Source organism: Lutra lutra, chromosome 6 (genome assembly GCF_902655055.1).
Source record: "Lutra lutra chromosome 6, mLutLut1.2, whole genome shotgun sequence".
NCBI classification, from domain to species: Eukaryota; Metazoa; Chordata; class Mammalia; order Carnivora; family Mustelidae; genus Lutra; species Lutra lutra.
In genome coordinates, this window is record NC_062283.1 from 133,148,921 (window position 1) to 133,154,920 (window position 6,000).

The 6,000-nt window shown below is 49.1% G+C and overlaps 1 protein-coding gene across 4 annotated transcripts in view; it reads right to left on the bottom strand.

Moving 5' to 3' along the window:
- Positions 1 to 4,756, bottom strand: part of FYN (FYN proto-oncogene, Src family tyrosine kinase) — a 213,228-nt gene extending 208,472 nt beyond the window's left edge. For all 4 annotated transcript variants that reach the window (XM_047735094.1, XM_047735099.1, XM_047735090.1 and 1 more), the window contains exon 1: positions 4,288 to 4,756. The gene's annotated coding sequence lies outside the window, so the exon portion shown is untranslated. The remainder of the gene's footprint in view (positions 1 to 4,287) is intronic.
- Positions 4,757 to 6,000: the final 1,244 nt, after the last annotated feature.

The following is a 6,000-nucleotide window of genomic DNA, read 5'->3' on the forward strand; positions in this document are numbered from 1 at the left end:
CCTCCTACTCCTCATCTCAAAGACACCTCCTCCGATCTTTCCTGCCTGGCTACCCCACTTTCCCACCTCTTTGCAGAGATTCTACTCCCTTCTGTATGTTCTCTTGCTCTTGTGAGGACCCTAGAATCACAGTGGTCAGAGACTTCCTTTATCCAGGTAAGTTCCTTCAGGCAGGATCACACCTCTGCGCCTGAAGCATCTAGTGCAAGGTCTGGCATGATGGATACAACGAATGAATGCTCCTGGAACAGTAAATACATAGGACAATTCACAAACACAGATCTGCCTGTGGCCCACAGAAGGATCCAGCCTAAAACAGAAATCACACAGAGTAGAAGTACTTCCACTGTCAACCTGCCTTGTTTTCCCATTTTTAACTTTATCTAATATGAAGTTGTTTCACAACAACTAGAAGTATCAATTTCCAAAGCATTTAGTCATCCCCCCTTTATGGAGTATTTTAATTAATATCATTATATCCATATATAGTATTTTGCGTATTGTCTAATGGCTAGGAGCAAGGGTTCTAAAACCAAACTAATGGGCCCGAATTGTGACTCTACCACCTGATAACTATATGATCTTAATTAGTTACTTAACCTCCCCGCTTCAATTTCCCATGGGTAAAATGGGGATAACCAAACCCACTTCATATCGTTTTTGTCAAGACTAGAACGTCAACACTGTTTGGCACATAGTAAACGCTCAATAAAAGTTAGCTATTATTTATTTATTTATATCTCCTCTAGTGGACTGTGAGCCCCTGAAGAGCAAGGACAGCAGAAGCATTCATTTTCATGACCTTATCTCCCAGTGCCTTGCACAGAATAACACACTTGGCTAATGTTTGCAGATCAGATGAATATAATGAACTGTTTATAGAAAAATATGTGGATTATTAAGTACGATGAATAGTATAGAATGCATTGCTCCAACAGTTTGGAGGCCTGTGGAAAACAGAGACTATCCAGAACACTAGCAGTTTGCCCTGTTCCTAGAGGTCTGGAAGCTCACTTGCTTTCCATGGAATATGCAGGGTAGGGTTCATGGCCCCCAAGTCAGGGCAGCTGTGTGGTGAAGAGGACCCAAGCAGGATGGGCCTGCCATCCCATTAGCATGGCCCCCCAGGCAAGAAATTTCTCCTCTGCAGTGTGCTTACTCTCCCCTTTCAATTAAGACAAGGTAGAACTGTGATCTCTAAGGACCCTCCTAGCCACTTTGGGAGTCTTTAAATCAGCAAATAAAAAAACTGGGCCAAGAAAGATGCTCGTGGAATAAAAGAACCATTTCAAAGTCAACACTGGAGGTCTAAGATCACCGTATTAAAAGTAATCACTGAGTGGAAACTAGCTATTTGAATGGACAAAAAGCAAAAGTTTTTGAAACACGTTTAAAATAAAAAGATCTGAACCCATGGAATCAAAAAAATAAAGCAAAGATGGGTACAGGCTCCAGGTTTCCAGATATTTTAATTCTCATCAGCCTGCAAACTCCTTGAGGGAAATGACTGCACCTTGTTGAGTGGCAACATATGGCAAAGTTGCTGGCCCAAAATACATTTCTTCTTGATTTTTTTTCTTAGTCAAGTGGCTATCCTGTATTTCCCAGGCTCCCCTGCAGTTAAATGTGACCACATAACTAGCCCTCATAGAAGCACAGAAGCCCGTGCATCGAAGCGGTGGGTGTCATTTCCAGGCCAAAGCATTTAAAAAGTGGACTACTACATGAGGAATAATAAGTATCTATTGCTTTTGAGCCATTACATTTTCGCAGGCCTATTTGTTATAGCTGCTAACGTTAGCTTAATGAATCCAGGTGCCTGGCACATACCAAAGACCTAATTCACATTTAGTGAAACAAGATTAAGTAAGACCAGGTTCCTTCTCTCAATGTGCTGACTAACTAATGATGGAAGCAGAGACATGCCAAACATAATGCCCGCTGCTGAAGTCTGAAAACGAAATTGGAGGCATGGTGATTTGTTTGGAGGGGAAGATGGAGAAAGCATCAAAGACTTTTGAGCTGAGCCCTAAAGCTTAAATAGAACCCAAGCAAATCAGATGGGATTGGAGAGTTCAGACCCAGCGCAAAGCATAAAGTACAGAAGGCAGAGTGTGCATTTGTTCACATTCAACCTTATCATTAAGTCTCTTTAGCTTGGTCAACACAGTGTGAGCTTATTGTGCACGGACTTTCCTTCCTGGGTCTGGCATCAAACAAACAACGCTTTGTTTTTACAGTACGCTCATTAACCTTATTGCTTTTTTTTTTTAATATAAAAAGTTCCATGATGAATGTCCTTAGAAAGTGCAGAAGTAAATGTTTAATGAATCATAACTCTTTTCTAATAAAATTCTTGAAGAACAAACTTGAGGCAGATCTATTACAACCATCAAGGAGCCATGCTCTTAGGAATCAATGGGTTTAAAGTAAGTTTTCACATTATCAATTAAGCGTGTAACAGTCTCTGGCTTACAAAATGGAACATTAAGCCTCTTGATTTACATTAACATTTCCTCTTTAAGAGGAACACCAAACAGATGGTTCAAAGTTCTGTCAAAAGATTCTCTATATCCTTTGCTCATAGTTAAGTACCCCCAAACCCCAGATAGTTAACAAACCACTTCCTCCAAAAGTCTGTGAGTCCCTTCATCTGCAAGCACAGTACCCATGGGAGCAGGACTCAGGAGAAAGAGCACAAAGGCTGGAAAGTATTGCCATCGCTTGGGTGGTGAGAGGAAGGATGTGGGGTTACCTGAAGCGGGGAAGAGACATGGTCTCTAGAGGTCTTCCAAATACCAATTTATGCTGGTTTTGATGGCCCCAGAAACTTGTTTAAATATAAGGGTAAAACACCATCACTGGGCAGACAAAATTTCATTTCAAGACTTCAGCACTTCTTAGACTTCAGAGAAGAAGTCTGGCTGCCTCACTCTTATCAAACACGAATTTAATCATCTGATTCAGAAGCAAAATTCTTCTGCCCCCCAAGGCCAATTCATCCTTCCCCAGCTTTTTAGTACCTATCCCCAAAAAAGAGGAGGTTAAAACAAGGCAGAGGAGGGCTACCTTGATAGTAAAGCAACTCTTAAGACTGCTGGAATCATTTTCCCCCTTAAAACTAAGAAATACTGCAGCTGCCAGTCAACACTACTGGGTCCATGAATACAGCGAAATGACAGCACCTGCCACCCAGCAGCATCTGGGGCCTTTTATTTTTTGGTAAATGTGGCAGGAAAGACTCTCAGAGAGAAAATCAACTGCTTTATCTGAGAGAAAGGGAAGCCCCAATGAAGAGAAATAAGAATCATCGCGCCCATCCTTGGGTACTTTGTGCGTCTCCTCTCTGTGCACTGAAAGGGCTCTTTGTGTCACACACACACACACACCCGGCGAGTCTCTGTGATTTATTAAGGGGAGGAGGGGCAAGAAGGGTGATTTTATTATCCCTCTTCTCACGGAGTCCCAGCAAATCTCCGTCTGGGCCCAACCTCGGTGGCCTCTTTCTGGCCCAGTCCCCTCTGCCTGTGGCCGCAGAGATAAGAAAGGGGAGGCGACCAAACAAAAACCAGCCATCGATCTGGGGAAGTAGAGAGGAAATCCAGCGAGCAGGGAGGGGAGGAGAAAGGAGCCTGAGGGGGCAGAAGGGGTGGGGAGGCAGAGGAAGAAGAGCGAAGGCAACAGCACGAGGGACAGGGGAAGGTTGGGTGGGTGGCGGCACAGGAAGAGTGAAGGGGAGGATGGGGGAAGTGCTAGGGAGGTGCCAGAAATAGGCAGGAGGATGCGCTGAGGAAAGCGACGACCGCAGGAGGCCAAGAGGTGGAGGAGTGGGGCAGGGGTGGGGTGGGGTGGGATGGGGTGGGGAGGGAAGCAGCACGGGGCATCAATTATTAAGTGATTACATCATCCCCGACATTAAAACAACACACACAGACCGAGTCCCCGCGGGGGGCCCCCGAAAGGAGGGCGAGGGTGGAGTCTGGGCCAGCCTTGCCCCCAGCCAATTCCCTTTCTCGCCCCGCGCCCGCTCGCAGGCGAGGAAACGGGCCCCCATCCCTGCGCCACCTCAGGGCCGCACCCCGCAAAGGTGTCCTCCGGCGCGGCCGCGGGATGACTCCGAGCGGGGGCAACTCCCCGGCAGCCCCGCGGGGCGCCCCGGAGGCGGCGGCGGCCGGGAGACTGCAGCGCGGGGCCCCGCGGCGGGGGCGGCGCAGCGCGGGGGCGCGGATGGCCGGCGTCTCCGCAGCATCCCCGCGGCCCTCTCGCGACGCATCCTCAGCCGCTTACCTGCGCGGCGCTCAGGCTCCGGAGCCCATTCACATGGTCTTCTCCCCGCCCTCCACCGGCGCGACCGAGGCGACTCCGCTGGCTCCTCGGTGGGCCCGGGAGCCGGTGGGCCTTCCGAGAGCGCCGAGGGGGCGGCGCCGGGTATCCCCGGCCCGGCGGCCCGATCCTTCTCTGGCACGATCGGCGGCCGCCGGGCGGTGCGGCGCGGGCGGCGGCTTTGTGTGCGCCCGGAGAGCTCTCGGTGCGCTGGCTGAAGCGCCGCGCGCCCGGACGGAAGAGGACGCGCGGCTCGGAGGGCAGCCTGCCACTGCTTTCGCGGCCGGCCGGCGGGCGGGTCTCGGCGGCCTTTGGTCACGACGACCCCTCCTCCTCTCCCGCGGCAGCCCCCTCCCCGCCGGCTCCGCTCCTGACAGATGGCGCAACTGCAACAACGCGCCGCCGCCGCCGCGGCTGCTCGCAGCTACTCGCGCTGATGCTCCGGCCCCTTCAGCCCCAGCCCTGAGTGAGGACGGGGCGGACCGCACGCTGAGAGAGGCAGTCCCTGCTGCCCTATCAACGCATTCGTCGGGAGCTGCGGGCGGCTACCATTGGTGTCTGGCTCGGGGGCGGGGCTGAAAGGGGTGGGGCCACCGAGTGGGTTGAGCGTTACTGTGGCAGCAGGCATCCTGGCGTGCGTGCCGTGTGGGTTGTGAGAGGGGATGCGAGGTTGGAGGAGTTGTGTATGTGCTTTTAAGGGTTGTGTGGACTTGCGAGGTAGTGGGTTTGGGCGGGGGAAGAAGGGGAGAGTGTGAGCTGCAGTTTCTGCTTTGCGGAAGGTTGCAGCTGTCACTGCAGAAAGACATCTGTCATTCCCCCCCCCCCGCCCCCCAAACCATGGGAACCTGGCTTGGGAAAGGGCTATCTTGCTTTTCTGTCTTTTCATTTGAAGGTGGGAGGATAAATTGGGAAAGTGTTAGTGGTGAAAACGTTTTTGCTGATCAAACTGAAGTGTGCCGAGCAAGGTAGAACTCCATCACAGAAACTTGGAAAAACCAGGAGAACCGTGGAAACCCACAACTAATATTAATAATAATAAAGGGAAGGAGGAAATTAAGATTCATCTGTTAGTCTCCTATTTTCGTAGACACACACATATTTATCTTCAAGCAAAAGTCTGCAGGAAGTATTACTGAAATAGGGGGAGTGGTGGAGAGGGCAGGTGACCACTTAGGAATCTGAAATCACAGAGTAGAAATTTGTTGGTATAAATTTTCCCCAAATCATGTTTAATTGTAGTTATTGGTTGTCTTTGGTTTCTCGTGACATTTAGCCTTCTCATACTTTATTCCTTCATGGAATCTAAGCTTCTGCTCAGATTTTCCTTGTTGAAATAATAGCTGGTTTCATATACAGTCAGGAGTGCATCAGTCTTTATTTCCTATCCAGCTTTTCTATGGCAGGATGTAACTTCATAAAAAGAAACACTTTGGCTTCCTGATTTTCTTTATAGTTAATTCCTGTTTACTGAAAATTCTCCTTTAAGGCATGCTCAGATTCATTCTCCTTAGTGATTTTGGCAAGAACCTTACCCTCCCCCCTCAGCACATCTAATGTTCTGAGAAATAGAAGTGAATTAGCGTCTGCTTCTATGCTCAAAATCTATATTACCTTTCCGGCCCACTAATTTTTTTTTAACAGTAGTTTAAAACTATCAATCGCTTTTGCTGACTTCTT